We start from the raw sequence: 8,734 nt of genomic DNA, 5'->3' as shown, positions 1-8,734 counted from the left end.
TACGAGTCATTCTTCTGGAGTTTATTTGCAGTTTTACCTCATTGTAAAGTAGGAGGTTGTGATAATCTTATGTAACAGAGTCAATGTTGTAATTCTATAGACATGCCTTGGACCCGCATATGCTTCTGTTGTACCACTCTAAGCGATATAATACTAGTGGAACGGTGTTTCATTGGTGTTATATCAGACTTGCATACTACACCATGCAGTGGTATGCCGGGTCACCACACCTAGCGTCTGCTCGCTTCCCCCCGGGCCCGCCTGGCAGCGACCCTGACTCGATCGGTCTCAAATTAAAGCACAGCAAGCGCGCCGATGTCAACAGCCGGAGTGGCAACCGCGCCGATCAACCCGCCAACCACCGGAATGGAGCATCGAACCGCCGCGGAAGAGCAACCGCAGGCCGATTCGTTATATGTGCCGCCGCAGAATATAACCCCTGCGCCTGCTGTAATTCACGTCGAACCGTCTGCTTCTTCTTCTTCTTCTTCTTCTTCTTCTTCTCCAACACCGGCTAGCCAGGCGCCATGTGCGACTACACCTTGCCGTCGGACTCGGAGAGCGAGGGCAAGCCGCCGGGATGGCGGCATTGGTGGGAAACGCCTGCGACGCCTAGCGACCCTGGCTCCACGCCGAGGGAGGTCGACGAGGACGGAGGCGCAGTTGCCACCGACGCCTAGAAGAAGGAGGAGGAGGAGGAGAAGGATGGAGGCGCTGTTGGCAGTGACGGCAAGGAGGAGGAGGAGGACTCCGACGCCAAGTTCGCCCGGCTGGAGACAGTGGACGAGAAGGCGGTGGCAAGGAAGAAGGCCAGAGCCCGGGCAAGGGCGCGGGCGCAGGCGGCGCATCGGAGTCCGTTCACCGACGACGACGACAAAGACGCCACTTCGTCCGACTGGAACTCATCCACAGACGCGTCGTCCGCCAGTTCCTCTTTCGACGAGGAGGTGACAAGCAAGAGGCGCTGGAGTGAGGACGACGAGGCAGGGCCTTCTAACAAAAAGGCCAAGAATTAGCTTATAATTTCTTTATTTTTTAATTTATTCTCTAGTTTGTATGTTAAATATGTTTAAACTTGTTCGATTCGAGTAATCAGTACTAGTTGTTTTCGCGTTTGAACTTGCTCATTTATATAAATTGGGAAGTTCTTCAACAAAAAGGAAAATAAGGAGCAGGAAAACAAAACTGTGGGATATCCAAAATGCGTCCGACCGCTGGGGGTGGCCCTCGACGCAAACAGACAATTCAAACCTCACGGTCATTTTCGCGTCCTCCAAGCGACGATAACGAACGCCTTCGAACAATTTAAGCGTCCGAAATACGTCGCACGCTGAAGATGCTCTAAGTCTACGACTGGATCAGACTGAGATTTAAATCTCAATCGGCTGATGTCAGCGATTGTGTGACAGATCACTACAATTACGTATCCATTGCTTTTTGTTCCGGCTAAGCTTGGGCGTACATTTTGCCTGTTCCGTTTGATTCTCCTAGGCGGGTGTATCTGGAGTTTTTATCATGGACTGTTTCATTTTAGTTGACTTGGGCTAATTGTACAACTACATCACGAAATGAGAAACAGGACCATGGTAACGGTGACAACTGACACACAACATGTTCATTTGGCTTTTTCTTGTGAAATAAATTACGTGAGATCTGTGATGTTTCCGTGTATCTAAAAAACAAATAAAGCAAGAGGTAATATTGTGTATGAACAATGGCCTATTTTTATATCTTTCCATTCTTGGTTGTACATGTTAAATTAGAAAAATCTTAGTTGCAATCCATGTGTAATAACAAAATTGTAAGTGGAAAATGTTAGATAATTAGGCACAATTTTCATGATTAATTCTAGCATATTAAACATGACGACATATTAACCATGACGACAGCAACTACTAACATGTGAAACTCGAACATACTAGATGCATTAATCAATGTGAATAATAGCAGCTCAAACAGTAAAACATCCATCGCTAAATAGATCGAGATATGTCACACGTATCGATCTGGTGGAGGTGGTAGTGGAGGTGTAGCAGATGAAGTCGCAGCAATAATATTGTTGATTACAACGTTGTTGCCGATGGGTCGAAGTAGACGGCGTTGAAGACGACGGTAGGCAGCACCGTCCGCGCCCGACTTGGACGGAAGACGACCCGTGGTGAAGAGCTTGAGCAGTCGCTAGAGCGCTTCCGAAAAACCTAATTCGCCCTCTCCCGTATAGGATCGCAAAGGCGAGCGGTTCCGGAAACGTGCTCTCCCGTTCGCTGGTGCACGCTGACGGGAGGGATGGAGTAGGCTACGATGGCAGCGCAAGCAGAGAGAGGTGGAAACCCTAACTCGTGTAATGGATGTGTTTTTGCGGTAGCCGGGCAAAATATTATATAGGCTCAGGAAACCATAGACAACATGGGTTACGCCCACGTCGCACACACGTTTCGAGTAGGTTACAGATAGCCCACAGCCGCGTCTAGGACTCTATTCGTTTTCCTGTACTGCGAACAGAAAGGAAATTCTCGGCTCGAGGCTCAATCCACTCACCACGATCGCGACGCGCGTCGTGATGTGTCGAGTCGAGGCGAGCAAGGCGTAGGAGGAGCGCACGTGTACCACTCCTATTCTCACTCACTTACTAGTCTAACTTCCTCCCAACTTTTCATGTGGGACTAAACTTCTCATCTCTTGCCACTCCCTAGTGAGTTGCCACCAACATGGGCTCAAACTCACAAGGTTGCCATTATGTGGGCTTTGAGATTTATAGGAAAAATCTGAAATCTAATATGGGCCACTAAATGTGGGCCCAATATTTCAATAATCCCTCACCAAATCTCAAATACACCATTTAGATATTTACGAAAACTCAGTGCTTGTTTATATATCAGTGTTTCAATAGAGATTGTTAAGTTGAACTTCTACCTAGAACTTTCAGCTACATCTATTCACACTTGAACAATGGACTAAGCCTTGAATTGCAAGTTTTGCGTGAACAGATTTCACTCAAAGCCATAACCAGTACATGGCTGCCAGTAGCCTACCCTACGGGTGAAGCATATGCGTCATACTTTGTGGTCTCTTCATGAGTTTACTAGAGATCACCAAAATCTCATAGATTACGACGTTTAACAACTGGACTCATATAGGTGTGTTCTTTCAAGAATGCTCTGTAGGACATCATCTTTGCTAATATAGCCAACATAAACACATTAATACTTGTTACCAACCTGCCTTATAACAATTGACAGTTGTGCATATTCACATAGAGAGGGTTACATAATATTCTCCTCAATTAAATCACTAGTTTATTCTTCCCAGGTCCGAATTCACGGGATCTTCAATCACAAAGGTTGGGTTACTACTATGTTGTAACATCAACGGGTCTCAAACCCATCTCCCTCGATGCACTTTCTATTATATTACGTGATAGTCCCTTTGTAAAGGGATCTGTCAGGTTTTTGTTTGCTTGAATATATGTAACAGTTATTACTCCGGAGTTTCGTAATTTCCTGACAGACTTCAAACGTCTCTTTACGTGTCTTGATGACTTCGCGTTATGCTTAGAATTATTCACCTTGACAATTAAAGTTTGATTGTCACAATTCAAAAGAATTTTCGGAACAGTTTTTTCAACCACAGACAAGTCCACCAAGAGCTCACGCAACCATTATGATTCAACAGTGGTTGTGTCTAAAGTAGTAAGTTATGCTTTCATAGTTGACCTCGTAATATGGTTTGTTTGCAAGATCTCCATGACAGTGCGCTACTTCCAAAGGTAAATACATACCCACTAGTGACCTATAGATCAGCTACATCAGATATCCAATTAGAATCACTATATCCTTCAAGCACAGATGGGTGTCCTAAATAGTGAATCCCATAACTCATTGTACCACATAGGTAGCGCATGCCCCTAACAAGTGCATGCCAATGATCAGTACCTGGGTTTGACATGAACCTACTCAACTTGCTAACATCAAAAGAGATGTCGGGTCTAGTCGCGCTCGTAAGTACATGAGTGAGCAAACGACCTGACAATATCTCAATTAATCTATGGAAATCCTTCGGTTCTTGCGTAGTATCACACTGGGATCATATGGTGTTGGAGATGACTTGCTATCAATATAGCTGAACCGGCTCAAGATCTTCTGAACATAATGGGATTGCGTTAGAGTAATCCAACTCTCGTTCTTAATTAGCTTGATGTTCAGAATCACATCTGCTTCTCCCAGATATTTCATATCAAAGCTCTTTGACAAGAAAGACTTGACCTCATGTATTACTTTCATGTTTGTACCAAAGATCATCCACATACAAACATAATATAACACCTTCACCCCCACCATGGCGATAGTAAACGCACTAGTTAGCCTCATTAACATAAAAGCCTACAGAAGTTAAAGTTCTGTCAAACTTCTCATGTCATTTTGCTTAGGTGCTTGTTTCAGGCCATATAAAGATTTAAGCAACTTGCACACCTATTACTACAAACCCATCACGTTGATCCATATAATTTTCCTCTTCCAACTCTCCATTAAGAAAAGTTGTCTTTACGTCCATTTGATGAACGATAAGACGATAAGAGGCAGCCATGGAAAATAGTACTCGAATGGTGGTAAGTCTAGCAACAGGTGAATAGGTGTCGAAGTAATATTCGCCTTCCCTCTGTGTGTAGCCTTTCGCTACAATCTGCGCCTTGTACTTCTCAATAGTACCATCAGGTCTTAGCTTCTTCTTGAACACCCATCTATAGCTAACAGGCTTGCATCCATGGGGTCGTTCCGATAGCTCCCAAGTTCCATTAGAAAGAATTGATTCCATCTTATTATGGATAGCTTCTTTCCAGTCTTCTGCATCTAGAGATGCATATGCCTCTGCAATGAACATGGGAGTATCATCCACAAGGTACACAATGAAATCATCACCAAAAAAATTCACAAACCTCTGTCTCTTGCTCCGTATAGGAGCTTCATTGTCATCCTTCTCAGTAACATTCTCATGTGGTTGCTCAAAATACTCATTAAATGTACTAGATTCAGGAATTATCTCGGTAGAAATTCTAGCAATGCTATGCATATCTTTCATAGAAAACATATTCTCTAAAAACGTTGCATCACGAGATTCCATAATAGTATCAACATGCATATCAGGTACCTCAGATTGAACTACTAAAAATCTATAGCATACACTCCGTGGAGCATAACCTAGAAAGACAATCCACTGTCTTTGGTCCGAGTTTGCGCTTCTTAGTAATTGGAATATTTACTTTCGCTAAATATCCCCATGTGCGCAAATACGAAAGTGATGGTTTTCTGCCAACCCACTCCTCGTAAGGGGTTTTATCTTTATTCTTGTTAGAAACTCCATTCAGGACATGACATGAAGTCAACAAAGCCTCCCCCCACCATGCCTTTGATAAACCAGCAGTGGCTAACATGGAATTCATCAAGTTAGTCAACGTAAGGTTTTTCCTTCGGCAACCCCGTTTGATTGGGATGAATAGGGAGGCGTCCTCCCATGAATATTTCCATGTTCCTCACAGAATTCATCAAAGATTTTAGGAAAATATTCACCACCACGATCTGACTTAAGACGTTTGATCTTTTTCTCTAGTTGATTTTCAACTTCGGCCTTATAAATTTTAAAATAGTCTAAAGCTTCATCTTTAGTGCACAACAAATAAAACATAGCAAAATCTAGTCACATCATCAATCAATGTCATGAAATATCTCTTTTTTACCTTTGGTCAACACACCATTCATCTCGCATAAATCAGAATGTATGCGTTCTAGAGGTGCCAAGTTTCTCTCCTCGGCTGCCTTGTGAGGCTTCCGAGGTTGCTTTGATTGCACACAACTATGGCACTTAGAACATTTGGCAATGGTGAAATTCGGAATTAAACTCAAACTAGATAGCCGAGACATTAAACCAAAATTAATGTGGCATAAACGAGAATGCCAAACACTGGTATCTGATACGTCTCCAACGTATGTATAATTTATGATGTTTCATGCTTGTTTTATGCATCATTGTCACATGTTTTATATGCATTATATATCATTATTATTCATTTACTGGGACTAACCTATTAACAAGATGCCACAGTGCCAGTTCCTGTTTTCTGCTGTTTTTGGTTCCAGGAAAGCTATTCGGGCAATATTCTCGAAATTCGACGAAACAAAAGCCAAACCTCCTATTTTTCCGAGGGACACACGGAGCCAGAAGGGCAAGCCCGGGGGAGGCCCACGGCCTCCTCCCCATGCAGCCGCGCGGCCGGGCCCACAGGCGCGCCGGCGTGTGGGGAGCCCACCTCGGGACTCCACCGACATCGCCCCTTTTCCTATTTGTTCCCCCACGACGCGAAAACCTGAGAGATATCTATCATACTCCAGAAAGACTCCCGGATCGCCGCCGTCATCGCGAAACCTAGTTTTGGGGGTCAGAAGTTCCTGTTTCGGCACCCTGCCGGGACGGGGATTGACCCCGGAGCCTTCTCCATCGACGCCACCGTCTCCATCATGCTCCGTGAGTAGTTCCCCCATGGACTACGGGTTCTAGCAGTAGCTAGTTGGTACTCTCTCTCCCATGTACTTCAATACAATCATCTCATGAGCTGCCTTACATGATTGAGATCCATCTGATGTAATCGGTGTTGTGTTTGTTGGGATCCGATGAATTGTTACATTATGATCAGTCTATCTATAAAGTTTGTGAAGTTATTGTTGCTGCAATCTTGTTGTGTTTAATGCTTGTCACTAGTGCACGAGTGGCATGATCTTAGATTTAAGCTCTATAATTATTGCTTAGATTGTATCTACAAGTTGTTTGCACATGTCTATGTCCGGAACCCGAGGCCCTAGAGTGACAACAACTGGGATAACTGGAAGTGATGGCTTAGATATGAGGATCACATGTTTTCACCAAGTGTTAATGCTTTGCTCCGGTGCTCTATTAAAAGGAGTACCTTAATTACCAGTAGATTCCCTTGAGGCCCCGCTGCAAACGGGCTGGTAGGACAAAAGATGTTATGCAAGTTTCTCATTGCGAGCACGTATGACTATATATGGAAAACATGCCTACATGATTAATAAACTGGATGTTCTGTCTTAATGCTATAATAATTATGTCAATTGCCCAACTGTAATTTGTTCACCCAACACTTGTTATTGGAGAGTTACCACTAGTGTAGATAGCTGGGAACCCCGGTCCATATTTCATCATCAAATACTCACTCGGTCCTATATGCTATTAGAAGTAGTATCAACTATTTTCTGGTGCCATTGCCTCTGTGTTACTGCTACTGCTGCTGTCGTATTACTTGTTACTATTGATCTCATATTACTGCTTGCTTTCACATCACCCTCGTTAGTAGTGCTTTTCAGTGCGGCTGAATTGACAACTCGGTTGTTAAGGCTTATAAGTATTCTTTGTCTCCCCTTGTGTCGAATCAATAAATTTGGGTTTTACTTCACTCGAAGACTGTTGCGATCCCCTATACTTGTGGGTTATCAGTATCATCACTAACATTGCCACACATATGGTTCATAGACTTGGAATAAGCCTCCGCACTCATAGCCTTTACCAATAAATTGTCCAAACTTGAAAACAACTACTTTATTCGACTCTAAAACAATCTTAAACCCATCTCTGCATAGAAGGGAGCCGCTAACTAGATTCTTGTTCATAGTAGGGACATGTTGCACGTTCCTTAGTTGCACAATCTTCCCCGAAGTGAACTTCAGATCTACCGTGCCAACACCACGAACAGAAGCATGTGACCCATTCCCCATCAAGACGGAAGAATCTTGGGCGACCTGGTAAGAAGTGAACATGGATATGTCAGCACACACATGAACATTAGCACCTGTATCAATCCACTAACATGGAGAATGAAATACCAAAATAATAGTAAAGAGATTACCATACCCATCAACATTGCTAGCGGTCACCGTGTTGACTTCCTTTGCCTTTTTCTTGTGGTCTGCCCTCTCTGGACAGTGCTTAGAAAAGTGGCCAGCCTCTCCACATGTAAAGCAGCTCAGATCTGCTTTGTTTGTCATCATCTTCTTCTTGAAGGTTGTAGTTGAATGGATCGTAGCGAACAAGAGGGGGGGTGAATGGCGCTACGGCAAGTTTTAGTCTTTTTCAATTTTTAGTGCAACGAAAGGTAAAGGTGAGAACTTTAGCGATAGTGGTGATCCTACAATGATCCTAGGACAAGTGCAACAAGTAAAGGAATCAACAAGATAGTAAGAGTAAGGAGCGAGACAACCGGGGGCGCGGAGACGAGGCGAGGTTTGTGATACGTCTCCAACGTATCTATAATTTCTGATGTTCCATGCTTGTTTTATGACAATACCGACATGTTTTGTTCACACTTTATGTCATTATTATGCGTTTTCCGGAACTAACCTATTGACGAGATGCCGAAAGGCCGGTTGCTTTGTTTTACTGCTGTTTTTGGTTTCAGAAATCCTAGTAAGGAAATATTTTCGGAATCGGACGAAATCAACACCGAAAGTCTTAGAATTCCCGGAAGCTTCCGAGCACCGGAGAAAGGCCAGAGGGGTGCCAGGGGGGCCACCCCACAGGGCGGCGCGGCCCAAAGGGGCGCGCCCCTATCATCCAGGCACCCCGTGGCCCCTCCGACTCCGACTCTCCGCCTATATATTCGTCACGACCTAAAAACATCGACCGGTTCGACGAAAACGAGAGAAAACCATCCCGAGCCACCGCCATCGCG

This window comes from Lolium rigidum, chromosome 3, assembly GCF_022539505.1.
Source record: "Lolium rigidum isolate FL_2022 chromosome 3, APGP_CSIRO_Lrig_0.1, whole genome shotgun sequence".
Taxonomy (NCBI): domain Eukaryota; kingdom Viridiplantae; phylum Streptophyta; class Magnoliopsida; order Poales; family Poaceae; genus Lolium; species Lolium rigidum.
Note: the sequence above shows the minus strand (reverse complement) of the source record.